This window comes from Ornithorhynchus anatinus, chromosome 6, assembly GCF_004115215.2.
Source record: "Ornithorhynchus anatinus isolate Pmale09 chromosome 6, mOrnAna1.pri.v4, whole genome shotgun sequence".
Classification (NCBI taxonomy): domain Eukaryota; kingdom Metazoa; phylum Chordata; class Mammalia; order Monotremata; family Ornithorhynchidae; genus Ornithorhynchus; species Ornithorhynchus anatinus.
The window spans coordinates 9,140,212-9,160,870 of NC_041733.1; the positions used below are offsets into that span (position 1 = coordinate 9,140,212).

At 41.4% G+C, this 20,659-nt stretch overlaps 1 protein-coding gene and 1 long non-coding RNA gene across 2 annotated transcripts in view; both read left to right on the top strand.

Moving 5' to 3' along the window:
- DIAPH2 (diaphanous related formin 2) overlaps positions 1-20,659 on the top strand; it is a 692,146-nt gene that overhangs the window by 573,651 nt on the left and 97,836 nt on the right.
- On the top strand, positions 2,932-10,118 carry LOC114812860. The gene is made up of 3 exons (XR_003760466.2): positions 2,932-3,129; positions 6,930-7,049; positions 10,053-10,118. It is a non-coding gene; the product is annotated as an uncharacterized LOC114812860 (long non-coding RNA).

Consider the following 20,659-nt stretch of genomic DNA (forward strand, 5'->3'; position numbering starts at 1 on the left):
ACTTAGTAACAAGTAGACTCGGCAAAAACTGAGAACAAAGGTCCCCATTGAGTTTAATACTACTTTTTTTTTTTTTAAATCATCATCGCTTTTCCTCGAGCCTATGTTTTTGTTATGAGATCATTTAAAACCATAAGTATAATTAAATTGTTAAACATAATTGACCCTAAGGGATGCTAGGATAGCCACTTACACGTAAGGGGATTGACCTGAGGCATCCCCCTTCTCGGGGTCCCTTCGTTTCATTATAATCAGAATGGACACTGCAACATAGGAGATGTCGGTGGGTGGCGAGGCGAGGGTTGAGGGGTAGCCTGAAAAATAGTGAAGTGCTTTCATTCCGCTTAGCTATTGAAACTTGACAGAAATGATCACCACTGATGCTGGTTTAAAGGACCCGGGAGGAGGCCCGGAGAAGAGAAGGGCAAATTATGCGTTGTGTGTGAATTGACTGAAATGTGAAATTCTATTTTTCTGCTGCTGATTAATGTGAAAGTTCACAGCAACAGGCAGAATGAATTATGCCTGTAATTTTTCCCCCACTATTAATATGCTTTAGAGCAAACACTGATTCAGTACACATTGCCTGCTCACAATGTCAGAAACACTAAGGTGGGATATGTGAAAGGCAAGGTACTTTCCTCCTAAGAATTATAGTCTGGAGGGACTGAGTAGGAAAGCCCAGACCGTCTCTCTTTTTTCAGATGATGTTTGGGTGTGCTAGGATTGGTTTTGATTTTTACTTTTGATGGAAGCTTTTTGGAATGGTTTATCAATCCATGATCTATATCTATCAGTTAATCTATTTACTGATCAACTGTTGAGTTTAGGACACTGTACTAAGCACTTGAGAGAGTAGGCAGTAACAATTACGGCATTTATTAAGCGCTTACTTTGTGCCAGGCACTGTACCAAGGGCTGTACAAGTAAATCGGGTTGGACACAGTCCCCGTCTCGCACAGGGCTCAGTCTCGATCCCCATTTTACAGATGAGGGGATGGAAACATAGTGAAGTGACTTGCCCAGAGTCACACAGCAGACAAGTGGCAGACCTGGGATCAGAACCCAGGCCCTTCTGACTCCCAGGCCCGTGCCCTATCCACCAGGCACCCCTGCTTTTCAAAAATAAGTCTTGCATTCTCTGTCCTCAAGTAGCTCACGATGTAATGGGAAACGGAGTCAAAGCTGGGAGCAGGAGGAAGAAACTTGGGCAGAGGCGTGGATGCTCTGACTCCCGTAATTCAAGGTTTTCCTTGATGTAAACTGACTTGGAAATAGGTTTCAGTAGCAGGAGGAAGAGGGTGCTATTTCTTCCCCCATTTGAAAATGAAGTCAAGAGTAGGTGTTTGGTGCGGGGAAAGTCAGGAAGGAAGAAAGAAGTGTAGGGGATTCCCAAGGAGAGCAACCATCCTACTGCTCCTTTAAATAATGCCCCATTGCCCCTGTTGGAAACGTATCAGTAGTTTGTATGAATCATTGTTCTGGCCCTGTAATGATGATTCTCAAGTTCTTTTGATGTCTCAGATTTTTTTTTTCCCCTGTGTAAAATGAAGGCATTTTCCCCAAGGATTTTCCCCAGGACGGCGTTTCCGTAGAGAAAATCTGTGGGGAGTCTATTAGTTTTTCTGTGATAATTCACTTTACCAATGCAACATGCTCTTCCAGAGTTGACAGAATTAAACAGGTGATTCTTCTGGAAAAGAACTGTCAGGGATCTGTGGGGAAAGGCAAAGTGAGTGTTTCTGGCTGTTTCCCAGATAAAAGAAAGTGTGGAAAGAAGTATAGAAGTAGGCCTGGGAAAGGGAGTCCCAAGAGGGACAGAGATCATGCCACATCTAATAATGTTGGTATTTGTGAAGCGCTTACTATGTGCAGAGCACTTTTCTAAGCGGTGATGATCTTATGTTTATGTTAGCACTCAGAACAGTGCTTGGCATCTAGCACACACTCATAAATACCAGAGCGACAAAGAGCATCAAAGGGAACACAGATCTGCTTTGTAAGTCAGATTCGTTCTTCTCTTGAACGTGCTGATCGCAGTCCAACCTCTCTTCTCTGATTTAGAGAATTGGCATGGTCTAGTGGATAGAGTATGGGCCTGGGAGTCGGAAGGTCATGGGTTCTAATCCCAGCTCCACCACTTGTCTGCTGGGTGACCTAGGGCAAGTCACTTCACTTCTCTGGGCCTCTGTTACTTCATCTGTAAAATGGGGACTGAAACTGTGAACCCCACATGGGACAGAGACTGCGTCCAACCCCCAGTGCTTAGTACAGTGCCTGGCACCTAGTGAGCATTTAACAAATACCACAATTAATTGATCAGAAGTACTCAGGGAGCTGTAAGGAGGTCATTTCAATCCTCTCCTAAGCTTCCGTTTGGAACATAGCAATCAATGGCAACCTGTTTCATCTCCCAAAGAAGGCTAGATTGCTTATATATTTTAGGCATTAAGCAGAGGATGACCCACGATACTGGGCCCTGGAGCTCTTTCTCCACTGGCTTTATCCGTGACGAGGTTGCGAGAATTGAGCAGATTTGCAGTCAATATGGAATCGTTGGAATGTCTGTAAATACTGTGATATATCAGAAATTTTAACCCCAGGTGGCATCTTCTTAAGGGCTAATTATCTACTTTGAGTTCTTAATAATAATATTGATGGTATCTGTTAAGTGCTTACTATATGTCAAGCACTCTTCTGATCAGTTGGGTAGATACAAGCTAAGTAGTTTGGACACAGTGTCTATCCTACAGAGGGCTCAGAGTCTTACTCCCCATTTTACAGATGAGGTAACTGAGGCACAGAAAAATAAGGTGACTTGCCCAAGGTCAAGCAGAAGGGCGGAGGCAGGATTAGAACCCATGACCTTCTGACTCCCAGGCCTGCGTTCTATCCTTTAGGCCATGCTGCCTCGTAGGGTCCTGAAGAGGTAAACCAGAGCTGTAAACTGCCACTGGCCAGGAATCTGTTGGATAGAAGAAGCTCTAAACTGCCATTTGTCAAGGGTCAGTTGGTTAGAAGAAGCTTTGAACTGCTATTGGTCAGGGATCGGTTGGCTAGAAAAGGCTGTGAACTGTCACAGGTTAAGAATCAGATGGTTAGAAGTCGTCAACTCACATTAATCAAGAGGTATTTGGTTAGAAAAAGTTGTCAACTGCCATTAATCACGAGTTAGTTGGTTAGAAAAAGTTGCAACTGGCAAGGGGTTAGAGAAGCAGCATGGCTCAGTGGAAAGAGCCCGGGCTTGGGAGTCAGAGGTCGTGGGTTCTAATTCCGGTTCCGCCACTTGTCAGCTGTGCGACTTTGGGCGAGTCACTTCACTTCTCTGGGCTTCAGTGACCTCATCTGTAAAATGGGGATTAAGACTGCGAGCCCCATGTGGGACAACCTGATTACCTTGTATCCCCCCAGCTCTTAGAACAGTGCTTGGCACATAGTAAGCGCTTAACAAATGCCATCCAAAAAAAAAGTACTTTGAAAAAGCTGGAGCCTGCTTTTTGGATTTTCAATATCTTTTTTGAGTGTTTAAAAATATTTCTTGTAAGTTGTTCCCACACTGTGCGTTCATTTTCTTACTGCAGCAGCTGTGTAGAGTTGGTCTGTATATCCCATGGTGAAATCACCTATGAGCACATTTGTGGCTACAGACCAGTGAGGGATCCATAGTCCTGGCCACAGTGAGCACACAAAAAAGTTGTCCCTTTGTGTTGCTGTAGTTAATTTGGAGCACCGGGCTCTACTTTTTCTTTTACCTCCTTATGTCTCTTTCCATAGAAAGTTCTTGCTCAAATATTTTCCTTCTTGTTAGCACGGTGTCATATATAGTCAGCAATTGACTCTAGTTTTCAGTTAGGATTGTAGCATTGTCTGAGGCTTTGTTTTATTGTGTCCTTAATTATAGTTATAAGTAGCATCAGCCTCTTTTAAATCTCATCTTCTTTCTCCTTAGCTTGATCCCTTTATTTTAGTTTCCTTCTTTTTGTCCTCCTGTTTCTCCTATTTTCTCTCATCTCTCCATGCTTTATGCCCTCCTCTGCAGCTTTGAAGCCTGACTGGAATCCTCTGCCCTCCGCTGAGGTTCCTTCAGTTTTTCTCAAAATAAAAAGAAAACAAATAAAATAAAACTCCAGTAGGCATACCAGTGGTGGTTTTCCAACCAAGTAAAAACAAATGGGAATATGTTCAGAGAACATGACCTCAGAGAATGAGAACTAGCATGGCCCAGTGGAATGAACACAGGATTGGGAGTCAAGGAGCTGGATTATAATCCCGGTTTTGCCAAGTGCCTGTTTTGTGACTTTAGGCAAGTCACTTTTCTACATCTCAGTTTCCTCATCTGTAAAATGAGGGCAAAGTACCTCGTCTCCCTCCTCATCCTGGACACTCTTTGTAGGCTAGGGACTCTGTCCAACCTCATTATCTCGAATCTATCCCAGTGCTTAACACATAGTCATCAATCAGTCGTATTTATTGAGCATTTACCGTGTGCAGAGCACTGTACCAAACTCTAGGGAGAGTACAGTTTGGCAGCGTTGGTAGACACGTTCCTAGCCCACAATGAGTTTACAACCTAGAGGGGGATAGAGACATAAATATAAATGTCATGGATGTATACATAAGCGCTGTGGGGCTGATGGAGGGGTGAACAAGGATACAAATACCAGTTCAAGAGTGACACAGAAGGGAGTGGGAGGGGAGGAAATGAGAGAGTAGTTGAGGAGGGCCTCCTGGAGGAGGCCTTCCCCGACTAAATAGCACTAATACATAGGTAATATATACATTCCACAATTCCTATTATTAAGATGTGTAATTATCACAGACTCAAAGCAGCTTTTATTCGTGTGTGTGTGTGTGTGTGTGTGTGTGTGTGTGTTGGGGGGGGGGGGGGGGGGCGGAGGTAGACATATAACCATACCAAACCTTTATTATGTAGAAAATCCAAATTATTTTGACAGCGCATACTAAACTCTTTTCTGCAATATGTATGTGAGGTAAGATATGCATCATCCTCTATCACTCCCCAGAATGTTCACTTCCATTTAAAGACTTGCAGCATTATAAAGCAAAAATAAATGGTTTTTAGTTTAAGAACCCTGAAGAGCAACTGCGAAAACTAAATTCACCAAATCAAAGGAAAAGAGGAGACTCAGGGGACATCTGATCCCAGTCATATAAATCAAGTCAATAAAAGGGAAAAGGGCCCCAATACTGCAGCGTACAGTTTCTAAAAAAGATTGGGGTCAAAAAGTAATGACAGGAAGCAAATGGATAAAAATATGGACTAGGAATCGGGAAAAAAGGCATTCGTAGTAAAATGTGACTGTTGAAATCATAAAAATGTACTCTAATTACAGCTCCCGATGATATTTAAGAGGCAAATAGCACACAGAGTAGTTGCCATACATCTCCACGTTATGGTAATTGTGCAGATAAATCAATATGTTTTTGCTGTAAATGCCCAAAGAAAATATGTTTTGATTTTAGTATAGTGCTCTTAAAACTTAATATGCTTGTCTGACTTTTTTCAAACTTCTTGACACTGATTCTGTAATTTTCTTTATGACCTCCAAATCACTGTTTTTATAGCAGTCTTCATTTCCTTGTCATCTTCAAAGTAGATCCTGTGGAAAAAGAGAGGAATGATCATTTTCTCCAATGATAGTGCCTTGTCATTTAGACGTACGCATTCAATTTGAGCTTTTTCTCATTTGTAAATTAAGGGCCAGATTTGGGGAAGAAGAACCTCCCTTGTTGTCACTGCATAGATTGCCGTTTGACCTTACATTTCCAACACCGAAGCCTTCAAACAATTGTGGTAGTTGAAATTTATCAAAGTTGGTCACAGCTGCCCCAAGAATGGACAAATGGAAGAAAGTCCCCCAATAATTTCTTCCTCTGACAGTCTCTCAAACACTAAGATGGCACCGTAGAAAGGAGTCAAGAAAATTCTCTCCCGAGGAAATGACTGCATCGCATTCAGAAATAGCATCTTACGTTATAAATTAGATTTTCAAATGTCTCACTGTAGTTTTCTGGCTTCCTTTATAAGCAGCTGTAATTTGCCTTTTAAGATTTGGGTATGCTTTTTTTGTTTCTATTGTGAAGCGTTGTTAACTGTCAGAACCGTTTTACCTGGTTACCGGGACATTGATCCTTTATGGGACCGACGTTATGGAATTCCTTCCCCATCTTGAAGCCATCTCCGTGCATATTAATATTCTGATGACTTTTTATGATCCATATATTTAGGGAGTTGTCTGGTTATCCTTGTTTTATTTTTTCAATTCAAAGGACAGTTCTCCCCCGCCCCCCACAAACTGATTAATCAGACCTAGGTCCGAATGACAAGAAGCTAGAAACTAAAATCTGTAATATTCCCTAGTCTTGATCACATTCTTTGACAACTGGGAAGCCAATTGAGCACAGACCATTTTATGCCCTATTTATATGCAAAATTGTTCTAAGCAAGCACTGATGATGTTCTCTACAGAAATTTCAATCACTTTTTCTTGTCTATTCTCCAGCACAGTATAATCAGCTCTGTTGCACATTTTTTTTTCTTTTATTGGTGATCTCCGCAGGACAGCAGAAGATAAGGTCAATTTCAGTTGACTGTGGTGTGAGCATGAATTTAACAGCCTCTCAGGGATATTGGGAGCATAGGGTAAAGTGAGCCTAAGCAATTATTATGCAGCAATAAATCTCATCTGGTGGCGCTTACTCCGTGTCAGAAATTTAGATACGTTAATGTTAGTGGTTGAACCCACACAACACCTGCTTATTTACGAACACTCAACTCGGCAGTAAATAGCCAGACCCATGCGCACGAGACAGATGGCTCAAGACAAATATGACCGTGACATACTCTGAACATTTGAAAGTAATTATGCCTCTAGTAATGCCTTCAACCAACAATTTTTTTTCTCCAGATAGCCATACGTACTTGAAGCGCAGTTTTTCTAGAATCACATGTCTTCGCGAGGTGCTTTGAATGAAAGAAAGCTGTGGTGGGGAATTCCAACAATCTCCTTCCACCTAGCTGGGATGGGGTGAGTGTGCCTGTCCGGAACGGCTTCGCACGTGGGAGCAGTCTCTGTCAAAATGTGTAAATTAGAATGCGAATCTTCCTTAACTCGATATTCATTAAGAATGTAACCCTTCCATTATAGGGGAACCGAGTGTATTTAATAATGATACTAATAATAATGTTGGTATTTGTTAAGCGCTTACTATGTGCAGAGCACTGTTCTAAGCGCTCGGGGAGATACAGGGTGATCAGGTTGTCCCATGTGAGGCTCACAGACTTAATCCCCATTTTACAGATGAGGTCACTGAGAAGTGAATTGACTTGCCCACAGTCACACAGCTGACAGGCGGCAGAGGCGGGATTCGAACCCATGACCTCTGGCTCCCAAGCCCGGGCTCTTTCAACTGAGCCACGCCGCTTCTCTCACCAAAGGGATATTGTTCTCAATGGAGGTTCGCGTGGCCTGTGCATTTAGGCCTTTGTTAAACCAACTCCTGTTCCTCAGCACCTACGTACACCACCTTATACTCAGTTGCTTTCCCTAGCTGTAAGTTATTTTAATATCCGCCGTCTCCCCAGTCAATTGTGAGGCTCCTTGGGGACAGGGATTTTGTACTAACTCAATTGTATTATGCTCTCCCAAGTTCTTGGGACAGTGCTCTGAACATAGTAGGTGCTCAATAAATACCGTTGATTGATTCATAGCTTTACAATAGTAAGCAGCCTCATTTAGGAGCAGCATAGTGTAGTGGATTGAGCACCAGCTTGGGAGTCACAAGGGCTTGAGTTCTAATCCCAGTTCTACCACTTGTGTGCTGTGTGACCTTGGACAGGTCACTTAGCGTCTCTGTGCCTCAGTTACCTCATCTATAAAATGGGTATTAAGACGGTGAGCCCCGTGTGGGACTGTGTCCAACCTGATTAGCTTGTGCCTATCCCAGTGCTCAGTACAGCATCTGGAACATAGTAAGCGCTTAACCATTACCACAACTCTTATTATTATTAACCTGATCATCTTGTATCTACCCCAGCACTTAATATAGTCCCTGACATATAGAGTAAGCACTTAAGAAATGAGATTAAAAAAATTGGTAGGCTCACAGTAAGGAAGAAAGAGCCTTCTGGCTCTCAGTCTTGGAGGTTTTTTTCTCTTTGACACAGGCTTGAAACTGACTGTCCTAAGAACCTCAGTCAGTCTACACTGGAATTGTGAGATTGCTTTCCTCTATCTGGGAGAGCATCGGGGAGCAGAAGCCGGAAAGGCAAAATAGCTGCAGCTGTCTACGGGACAGCAGCAGCACCCCAGCAGGTTTGCGGCATACAGCGTGGCTCGGTGGAAAGAGCCCGGGCTTGGGAGTCGGAGGTCATGGGTTCAAATGCGGGCTCTGCCACTTGTCAGCTGTGTGACTGTGGGCAAGTCACTTAACTTCTCTGGGCCTCAGTTACCTCATCTGTTAAATGGGGATGAAGACTGTGAGCCTCATGTGGGACAACCTGATTACCCTGTATCTACCCCAGCGCTTAGAACAGCGCTCTTCACATAGTAAGCGCTTAACAAATGCCAACATTATTTTATTATTATTACATCCTCTTGGCATCATTTATCAGTCAGTCAGTTGTATTTATTGAGTACTCACTGTGAGCAGAGTACTGTACTAAGCTCTTGGGAGAGTACAATACAACAATAAACAAATTCCCTGCCCACAGCTAGCTTAGAGTTTAGAGTCTCCTAGAGTCTACTGTCTCCTAATGACTACGATATAGTCATTAGGAGAATAATCCCAGCTCTGCCACTTGTCTGCTGTGTGACCTTGGATGACAACTCCGTGCCTCAGTTACCTCATCTGTAAAATGGGGATTAAGATTAAGAGCCCCAAGTGGGACAACCTGATTACCTTGTATCTACCCCAGCACTTAGAAGAGTGCTTGGCACATAGTAAACGTTTAACAAATACCATCATCATTATTTTTAGAAGTCCTCTCTACCCTGTGTCCAGGAGGTATATCCTGGCCTTTGGTTTACACCCTGATGAGAGGAAGGTTGAGATTTCTGGAGAGTTAAAGTTTTCTTTTACTTGTTTTTCAGCTCTTCTCCCTTTCCCCCCCTAGGCCAACGGTAGACTCCTCCCAAATAATAATAATTATGATATTTGTTAAGCATTTACTATGTGTTATTCACTATGTTGAGTGCTGGGGTAGATACAAGATTTCCAAGTTGGACACAGTCGCTGTCCCACATGGGGCTCACAGTCTAAGTAGGAGGGAGAAAAGACATCGAATCCCCATTGTGCAGATGAGGAAACGGAGGCATTGAAAAGTTAAGTCACTTGCCCAAGATCACATAGAAGGCAAGAGGCAGAATCAGGATTAGAACACAGGTCCCGTGACCCCCAAGTCCCTGCTCTTTCCACTAGGACTCGCTGCTTCTCAGACCACATGTCTATTAGCCCAACACGTCTTGTTAGGTCCTCTCCTGGTCGAAGCCCATGCTGATCTTAATAACAACCCTAACGCCCTGTGGAACCACCAGGAACTGGCGGTGATGTCACTGTATATCTTGGAGTCCACTTCCTTGGTATTATAAAGTTTATTTGCCGCTTTCTTACAGGTCAGAGCTTTGCCGAATGCCTCACAATGATTATACAATCGGTAAAGCGCTCTTCTAATGGTGATTTTCCTCCAGAGCTCGTCTTTTCTCTGTTACCCTTATCCATGGCTTGAATTGCCATTTTTACACTGAAGGCCACTGAAACAATTTGAGACTTTCATTCTGCTTCTCTGTAATGGAGTTTCACCAGAACTGAGTTCATTTTATGGGCAAGTTCCAATGTAAATGTGTATTACCTCCACCTGACCTTTCAATTCAGGAGTGTAGGCTTGACGAGTAATGAAAAGAGTCAAGTTTATATAAAATCCATAGCATAATTATATGATATAGCTCTCAGTTTTACGGCTGTTGTGCTCACATTTGACTGCTGCCTCTTGTCATTCTCAGCTCAATTCATATCTCCTTCCACCCCCACAGTGCTGCTCTGAGTGTGGAGTTCCTAATTACTTGCTAGAGGAGAAAAAAAGGGAAAGTAAAAGAGAGGTAATAATAATAATACTTTGTACTTATGCTGCACCTTTCCTCTCAGGAGCTCTGCAGGCCTTATCTCATTAATCTTTCCCGAATCCTGGGAGAGGGAGGTAGAGAGGGGTTAGTGAATTTTTATAGAATATATTTGGGAGAGAAGCTAAGTAATTAGTTAAACTAACCCTCCTTTGCCACAAGCCTCTAGTGTGAATGTGGCTCAGTCACGTGACCTCTATAACTCTATGCCCGTACAAGGAAATGGTGTTATTCTCAACTGAATCCGTAATAGAAATTGTCTTTTAACCATGTCAGGCAGACCCGAGGCCTAAGCTAATGCGGATTTTCCTCTGCACGGTGTGTTGAACTCTCCTTTAGAGAAGCACACTCCTCAAACCGGTCCTCCTGCAAACATCCTGACATCGCCACCTCGCAGTGACGGGACACTGAAGACCTTTTCCCCCGTCCCTCTCCATTGCGCCCCACCCTGGGTGTCCTCAAGAAGGCCTGTGGCGAGGTGGAAGGGGAAAGGATGTAGCCTCAGCATCCCAGCATCCCAGCAACCAAGCCAACCAAGAGGCACCATCCGGTGTCTGCCTGTCTCTCCAAGTCCACCCAACTTTTACTGGTCAACAGATCTGGTGTGCTTCTGAGGTGGGCCTTGGCTACCTACATTCATAAGAGAAAAGAATGCCCTCCGGGGAGGCTGCAGAATTTATGACAGAAAAGACGATTGTTACAGCATCCAGTGAACAGTAAGCGTCCTTAATAATGGTATCCATTAAGCGCTGACTTATGAACCAAGCACCGTACTAAGGGCTGGGATAATCAGGTTTAAGACAGGACTTTTCCTCCTCCTCCTCCTCCTCCGCCTATTTTCTCTCCACCTGGATCTGCAACCTCTCTGCTCCCATGGTTTTGAGTAAATATGCCTCAGTTGAGGGGGCAGGGGCAGAGCTTAAAGAGGGAAAAGAATGAGGTTGTGGGGAGCAACGGGAGGATATACACTAACTGCTAGGATGGATTGGCCTCACTCGATTTCTGAAGGCCAGGGATCGTGAAGTATCAGGCAAAGTGGTTTTTAAGATCTTGGATGGGAAAGCATTTTACAGTCACTCATATAGAAATAGTGTCGTTACTCTAAACCAGTTTCTTCTTTTTCACATTTTTGGAGCACTTACTCTCCAGACCACTGTATTAAGTGCTTGGGAGATTAGAGTCGGTAGACACAATCTCTGCCCCCAAGGAGCTTACGGTCTTATACGTTGCAACTTTGCCTCTAGTTCCTACCAGTTTACATCTAACCCCCAGTACAACAATCTTCTGAAGCTATTGTGAGAAACCAAGAGCTCTCGTGACTGAGGAGAAGCTAAATATTTAGCAGCCGTCTATGTACGTTACATCCCCTAGCTTTTAAGCTTGTTGTGGGCAGGGAACTTTTCTACCCACTCTGTTGTACTCTCTGTTGTACAGTGCTCTGCGCACGGTAAGCGCTCGATAAATACGATTGAACGAATGACTCTACAGATATATATTCATTTAAATATGTTTCTATAGACAACCAGTGGTATTTACTGTCCAGCTTTATGTGCAGAGCACCCTATTAAGTGCGTGAAAATCACTGTGTGTGTAAACTTCAGTGTAAACTCTACTAATGTTTGCTCTGAGACAGTGTAGTGAATTATTGAGAAGAGTGTGCTGCTTTCCAAAACTGCATAAATGAGTAAAATATACTGGTCTTTAAACAAAAGACAACTTTAATTTCTTTCAGTCTGGGGCAGATTTGACTGAAGTTTAGGTTTTTTTTAACTACAAAAATAGTCTGAGAAATGCTGCAGTGTTTTTGCCATAGGATTTGCCAAGGTTTTACCTGCAGATTTCTGAAATGGCAGGGTTCTTTCTGTTGTTTGTCTATTATATATGTAGCATACAACAAATAATACCATTCTCTCTGCCCAGTGTTTTGGCATTTTTCACTTCATACATTATTCACAACTCTCTGCAGTCATTTCAGAAAGTTAGTGTATATCCTGAACACAAAAGAAGGAAGATGGATGGGCATTTTTAGAGTTGTTTGGGAAGTTAGACTAGTAGAGCATGGGTTTTATCTTTTTTGCATAATAAGAGGATGTTATTCCTGGATTGGCTTCTTTTTAACAAAAAGAAAGTAATTTTACTTTTCTTAATTTTTGTATTTCATTGTCAGGAATTTTGTGTCACTGCAGTATCACCATTTAATCAGAATTCAAATGGAAAAGAATGTTTTTCTTTAGAAAATACAAAATGAAAGGAAAAGAGAGAAATATTACCCTTATTGCAATTTGCTCTCCTGGCACATAGTTCTTTTATTATTGGACCTTAAACAACTGTTATATAGGCAAGGAGGAAATTACAATAGTCTGAATAGCAATTTTGCCTTGTTGCAGTTTTCACATTGCTTTTCCTGGGTGGTTTTAATTCTCCTAATGAAATTTCCCCCTCTCCCAAATTAAAAAAATAAAACGCAGTTTTCACACTGCCCTTCTTGGTGGTTCTAGTTCTTACTTTTTTATTTGCAAGTTGAGCCTAGATGGGATGAAGCCATGATTGGTCGGGGCTTGTGTGTGTGTTTTTTTTTTTGTCAGTTTTGTTGTTTTTTTATTTGCTGTGGGGGGAGAGATGTCTTTACAACCATGGTACTTGCTAATGTACTCTATTATATTAGCTGACGATAAGGATTTGATGCTAGTAGTTTCCACTGGCCCAAGAATCTGCCCGATTGTCAGCTGTTGCCCAGCGGTTGTCAAGGACTGGGTGGTTTCATCACTCAGTAGCATTCCACTGGGCACCTGCTAACCTGGAGGTTGCTTAGAGGTTCCCCTAGGCAGTAGCAGAATGGGAGTCAATCAGTCCTCTCTCTCCCCTTCTACACTGTAAACTCACTGTGAGTGGGAAATGCACCTCCCCTAGTGAAGTAGCATGGTGTAATGACTAGAGCACGGGCCTACGAGTCACAGGGTCATGGGTTCTAATCCCAGCTCTGCCACTTGTCTGCTGTGTGACGTTGGGAAGTCACTTCACTTCCTCTGAGCCTCAGTTCCCGCATCTGTAAAACGGGGATTGAGATTGCGAACCCCATGTGGGACAGGGACTGTGTCCAACCCGAGGTACTTGTATCCACCCCAACACTTAGCACGTAGTAAGCATTTAACAAATACGACAACTATGATTCCCCCATTCTAGACTGTGAGCCCGTTGTGGGCAGGGATTGTCTCTGTTTGTTGCTGAATTGTGCTTTTAATTAACCATTAAAAGTGCTTAATACAGTGCTCTGCACACAGTAAGCGCTCAATAAATACGATTGAATGAATTAATAAATACAGTAGACTGCCTGACTGTAAGGCCCCTGTGGGCGGGGAACATGCCTAACTACTCTGTCGTATTGTACTTTCCCAAGCACTTAGTTCAGCGCTCTCCGCACACTCTCAGTGTCAGTAAATACCCTTGATTAACCGAGTACGGACCGAAGGCTGGAAAACTTGCAAAATCCAAGATAGGTTTGTTGAAGCCAGGGTCTCAGGGAATGGCTTTGGCAGTGAAATTCACTGTGGAAGCATCTGTCAATTTATGGACCTCCTACTGAGGGATAGTTCAATGGAGGAAAAAGACACGATCCCTGACTTCAAGGAGCCTAAATGGTGTAACCTGGGAAGACACAGACCTTCCCTTTAACGGGGGAAAAAAGAGAACCAACCGATGAAAACAAGAGTAGGGAAAGATCTAGAAGTAAATAAATTCAGGCATTTCTGACATTAGACTGTAAGCCCGTCAAAGGGCAGGGACTGTCTCTATCTGTTACCGATTTGTACATTCCAAGCGCTTAGTACAGTGCTCTGCACATAGTAAGCGCTCAATAAATACTATTGAATAATGTGCGATCTCATTCCAGAACTTAACTCTGTGAAAGTATAAGGAAACCTTCGGTTGAAGGGACCAGGAGAATCAGGTGCATACTGTGGCAATGGAGATCAGAGATAGAGTTCTGAGGAGAAAAAGAGTGTTCAACCCTACCAAAGGCAGCCGAGAGGGCAAGGAGGTTAGGACAGAGTTAAGAAAGCAGCACTGGGGGCGTAGGGGACAAAAAGGTCAACACGGACCCAATGGTTGCTGCGGCACAATGTACGCACAAAGGCTCACCATTGTTCCATTTGTTGTAGGTAACTTAGTTCTTTGCCTTATTGGAAGTAGGTAGAAATCAAAGACAAGATCCACACATTCTTCTATTAATTAAAGGTTAACTTTGATCCGTGTTCATTACAGGATTTAAGATTAATAGCTCTGATTACAATCAGGATAGCTAGTCCTACAGAGTTTGACACTCGCAGGGGCACATATATTTTCATTTCTTCCTCTGATAACTCATGTCAGAGCCGAGAAAAGGTGGGTTACAGTGTAGAGGGGACCACGCTTTCCATCTGACAGAACTGGGGGAGGAGGGGTGAAGCAGTGGTCAGCAGTCGATCGATCAATGACGTTTGAGTGCTCAGTGTGTGCCCAGTTGGTAGACACATTCCCTGCCCACAAGAAATGTACAGTTTACCTCTTGTTCAGTCGTGCCTGTCACTATTGTAGGAGATGGCGTCATGGATAAGCTTCAGCTTCAGTTTCAGCAAGAGCAATGGTCTCCAGGTGACATGCCATAGCTTTTCTCCAAAGGCATTTCGGGTGAAAAGCCGTAGGTACTTATAATTGCCATGCTTTTTGGTTTTGTTTTGGTTTTTCATTGATTCATCCATGTCAAACTGTCTAAATGCCCTAAAAATCATTCTGGGTAGAAGTCTCTCATCAGAACACCTCGGAGTTGTTTTCGTAGAAAGAAAATCACACAAACAATAGGTCTTTCACCCATTGAAAAGCATTGGAGAAATATTTTAATTGCAAAGTATCTTGACACTGATGTCTGCTGTTATGATGAAAGCAATCCAAGAGTAAAATGTGAAGGCTCTGATAGCTTTAAAACTGTGTATGTATATTTATAGCTTGAGAAATGTGGGTGTGTACAGTATGAAGAAAAATGTATTAGCAGTTTCAATAGGTATATCGGCTTGAAATTAATTTGTGCTTTCTTTCCAAATTTGCTGAAATGAAAGACTAGATCTTAAAGGACTAGGTTACAATTAAGCTCTATTTCAATAATATTGTTATGAGAGAATGAAAAACAAAATACTAAATTATACTTGGCTGCTGCAGTCTCATTCATATGTTAATTGTTTTCCTACCAGTGTTTATGATTCGGTCCCTTTTTCCAACACACGTGATGTTTGCACTCCAAGGTACTGCAGAGTTGTCTTGTACGCTATGGTCAAATTAGTTAAGGAATCACTCATTATTGTCTTAAAAAAGAGAAGGTGTTCAATCTGTTTTAAAAATTGAGGTTTTGAAAACTCAAGTGATTTCCAGAAAAATGAGCCATATTAAAATACCTTAGGTCAGTAGTTTTGATGGTCTGTGACTTTCAGACACGTACCTGACAATGTGATGAAAGTTTAACATCAGGCAATGAACGGTATTTATCGAATGCGTACTGGGTCAGAGCTTGAAGCATTTTGGAGGTTACATAGACATCAGTTGGTAGACATAATTCCTGCCCACAGAGAGCTATAGTCTAGAGAAACAGCATAGCTCAGTGGAAAGAGCCCTGGCTTGGGAGTCAGAGGTCATGGGTTTGAATCCCGACTCTGCCACTTGTAAACTGTGTGACTGTGGGCAAGTCACTTAACTTCTCTGTGCCTCAGTTACCTCATCTGTAAAATGGGGAGTAAGACTGTGAGCCTCACGTGGGACAACCTGATTACCCTGTATCTCCCCCAGCGCTTAGAACAGTGCTCTGCACATAGTAAGCACTTAACAAATACCAACATTATTATGTGCTCAATAAATACTATTGAATGAATATAACAAATACCACAATCATGATTCTTACTGTTATTAGTAATTACTGCTATGCCCATGTATAATTGGGGTTTGGTTGGTAGTCACCCTTGGGCTCCTCTCTCTCAAGTGATTGTGTATATGAATTCAAACACTGCTTTTTCTCCAATTGGCTATGGTCTTTTTTTCTCCTAGTCAGATGTATGAGATTATTAGAGATGGGTGTTTGTGAAATATTTTCCTTCTACGTGTTAGTTCAAGCAAATCTCTGGATACTTTCCTCCTCCAACCCTCACCGGTGAGTTGCTGAGTTTTTTGCAATGGAAGCAAACTAGCGTAGTCCTAGAACCATTACTAGGTAAATATCTTATTGACCATCCTGTTGGAAGAAATATTGCAGGTGAAGGCACTTTAGGCATCACCATTTTTCCAATTTCTGCCTATAGGATTGCTGCAGCTTTAAGGTTCGGGATCATTAGATCTCACTGTGGAATTGTTTAGCGGACAAATAAATATTTCTTATTTAAAGGTTCCTATATGCTTTCTTTGTCAACATCCCCGATCTGCTATATTCAAGGTAATTTGTGCCTGGGAGAGAAAGATTTGCACTCACTATGTGCCTTTCTTCAAAGGAACCAAAAATTGTGTTCTGAAATTTGGGAAATTATGCAACTAGTACCTAATGAGAAAGCACTGCAGAGTTTTCTGCCGTATAGTAAAATGAAATGGGAAGGCTTCAGTTTTCCATCCAAAGTTACCCAGCCTCTTCCTCTTTGATGTTTTACACTGTTTCTAAAGCAAGTTTAGTCTGTGGCATCTAAGAATTTGTGAATAAGGAACTAGATGAACTAGATGCACTGAAAAAGACACTTTTCAAGAAAAGCAAAGAAATATGTATACCATTGCTATTTCAACAAAGTACTTGGAAGAAGAAAATTAAAACCAGCTTCATTTTAAGTATTAAAATAAGTTCAATGTGTAGATATAATTATTGTTCCCAGAGGAAACTATCAGAATTCCGCATCCTACAAATGAGATAGAATGATACTTTCTGCTACTGGAATTTGCTTTCACACCGAATGTAGAGAAGGTTGAAAGCGGTGTTTAATATTCATGCTTTATCTTGTATTTGAAATAGAGCCAATGTCAGCTAATTCGTTTACTATATGCACATAAGGGGAGAAGTGAAAAGAAAATTAGACTAAGAAAAATTCAAAGGGTCATTAGGCAAGTTGCATTTCCTTAAATAAATGAATGCTTGCATAAACTGCTCATCGGAATCAATGAGTTTGAATTGTATCAGTGGTCTCTAGTCTCTTCATTCATCTACTTTGTTCATTCTAGTCCCAAAACAGAGGAATCTTGTTGAATTTTGCTTCGACGCTTCTTCACCAGTACTTTTTCTTTACCCACTAAAAATGATCACATTCACATTGCTAAATGCTTATTATATAACTGTCTTCTGGACTTTCAGAGTAAAATTCCCCAATTGCTTGTGAACCAAATTTTCACAGCCTCGTACTTATTTCAGATATTGTTTAGTTTTTGCTTGCCAGGCTCTTTTGACAGCATTGTGTTCAAGTGAAAATATAGTCTAATTTCTTTATATTTTGTTTATTCTTTGTTTTATATTATTTCTTTATATTTCTTTAATATTCGGACGTACACAATGTTAGAGCTTCTCGATGCCAGTATTTTTAATGCCATATTTGTGCTTATAATAGAAAAACTAAAAATGAGAGAGACTTTGTCATATACCTAAAGTACTACAGAGTTGTCCCAAACACTAGACAGAAAAAAATCACAGATCATAAATCCAACCCGCTTACTCCATCAAGACATTACTACTATCTTTAAGTCTGTCCTTTTAATGACAAATACAGATTTGAGCTAAACAGGGAAATCCTACTTATAGTGACGTTCAGGTATAGTTTTAATCATTGTTTTAGGCCAGAGAGCTCTGTAAATGGCCCCAGGCAATTTTGAAAACACATATTGACTATCTAATTTTTTTTAATGTCAATTTTACAATTAACATTTAAACTAGAACACAGAGTAATACATCCTGGATATCTGACACATTGGGTACATCTGCTTTACTGGGTGATTGTCAGAGAAAAGAATACTGGGGCAGAAAGAAGAGGAACCCGTTAATGTTGAATCTCAGATTTTCCAAGTGGTTCCCTGGCTTTTATCTGAACAATTCCCATTCCTGTCCAAGGGAATTTTATTTGACTGAATTCCAACCGAAGTGACAACTAAGAAATAAGTATCTGAAGCACAGGAACAAAGGCCAGTATCTGAATTAGGAACACCCAAGTGGCTGAGAGCGGTCTCCTTTGTGCCTGGGATTAGCCCCTTTTACAGTTGTCTAGGAGAGCACTCAGCATTGGTTGATGCTCTGTGTCTTACATTCTGCTGAAATTCTCTGTGAAGTTAGCTGGCTGTGGTATTTGTTGTTTCCCACTCCACGTTACTGGGTTCTGTCCATAAGGGTTTGGTAAGCAGCTGCTACTTTTCTTCCAAGGATGAAGCCATTATTTTCTATAGTTTGGGTATCAGTTTAAGATACTGAAGGTCCGGTCGTCTCAATCAAAGTTGCTATATATAAATAGAATTTAAAAAAAAAAAAAAACTTCCATACTGTATTTCTAATACAATACGTGAAATGAAAAAAAAATCTTAGAGGTGGTTTTTTTTTTGTTTTTTCATTAAATCTCATAATGATTTTTTTTTTTGGTTTAACTCCTTTTTTAGTTTTTTTTTTTTTCAGTGAATCCTATAATGAATTTTTTTTGGGTGGGGGGGGCTTGACTCCTTTTGGGATGTACAGATGGTTCTGCTCATTAATGCTAATGAAAATTATACATGAAAATCAAGAAGTAAATATACCCCAATGTACAATAAAATTATATTCTATAACTCATTTTTTAATAATAGCTTATACCTAAAGGGAGCCAGAGAACACTTAATTATTACCGGCACGGAATTTGGCCTACAATTCCCTTGAAAAATGCTCTAGCTCTGTTGAACCAAGTGTAAAATTTTTTCGGCTCACGTGAGAACTTCAGACCACGCTCTTAACTATCCTCCGAGCAGTGACTCTCTGTAGCTGGAGTTTGGAGAAATGAGGTTAAAATTCTGAAGAAGGCCTATTTAAAAATGATACCTATGGCCTAAATTGATCACCGATTTGAATGGACGATGCGTATTTTATTTTTGAAAAAGAGCCTCATCCAAATGATGAATTTGGAGAACCCTCTGCGTCTGTCGGGGTGAGGTTTGAAAGGAGGTATTTCTGCCGGATTTGCCAGTTGTGTCCCCATAGTTTCATTCGTTCAGTTGTATTAATCGAGTGCTTACTGTGTGCAAAGCACTGTATTGAGCGCTTGGGAGAGTAAACTCTAACAATAAATGGACACGTACCCCACCCACAGTGAGCCGTATAATAATAATAATAATGTTGGTATTTGTTAAGCGCTTACTATGTGCAGAGCACTGTTCTAAGCGCTGGGGTAATCATGTTGTCCCACATGAGGCTCAAAGTTAATCCTCATTTTACAGATGAGGTAATTGAGGCACAGAGAAGTTAAGTGACTTGCCCACAGTCACACAGCTGTTCAGTGGCAGATCCAGGATTCGAACTCATGATCTATAGTTGTTGATGCAACTGTTATTGCCATGAAACGTTGACTGGCATGTATTTAATTAACCCTGTGGTACCACCAATTGTCTGCAGGATTATGGCTAACACAAGTTTATATGTGTTTTTAAGAGGCCAGGACCTAATGATGAAGGCATTTCCAGGATGTCACGTGTCCCCCAGTGACCATCCCTAATGGATCAGTAAATTCTTTTTTTCCGGAAATGGTTACAAGCTTTAAAAATCCATAAGTTTGCAACAAAGCCCCTTCCTTTAAAAATAAACCCATTGAGTATAGAGTGTGTCTCTGTCCAGTGAAACTCAGTTGTGGCTCTAGTGTTATTTTCTTAGCGATTTTCATTATGTCTGATACAAGTGCCCATTACTGATGACGAATACGGTAGCCGTGCAATCAGAGTGTCCTGGCTTTGTCAGAAGCAGAAACATAAAATTAATATTTTATCATTCCATTTGCTGTCAGGAAACATATTATCACAAGCCATCAACACCCCGGAGCTGTCTGAAACTGACAAATTCCGCCTGCCGAAAGAAGTGATACCGAGCTCTCATGCTGAGATCACCCAAAGTTTGGCTACTCTGAGAGAGGATTTGAGATGGATTGTTTTTCTGAAGTACTAGAGGTTCCTGACCCCCTTCCCGCCCCCCTTTAAAAATATATTTGATATATTCGATTCAAGTAGTGATGAATAGAACTCTGGAAAGAAACGCAATTGCTTAAAGAAAGAGACCCTTTGCCCTCAGAATTATAAATGCGGCAGTCTTCTTTGGCTGGACTCCCTGAATCAATGTGGCTAGAAGAAAGTGATGTTTTCCATTTTAGAAGAGAAATCATAAGCCTTAATCGGAATTCGAATCATTCCATCTGTCTCAGCGTATTTAGATGTTAATATACCTTATAAAAGGGAATAATCAAGCTTAGTGATGATTCATATTCTTATTTCACTTAAATGTTTAAATATTTGTTCATTTGATCAACTATGCGCTG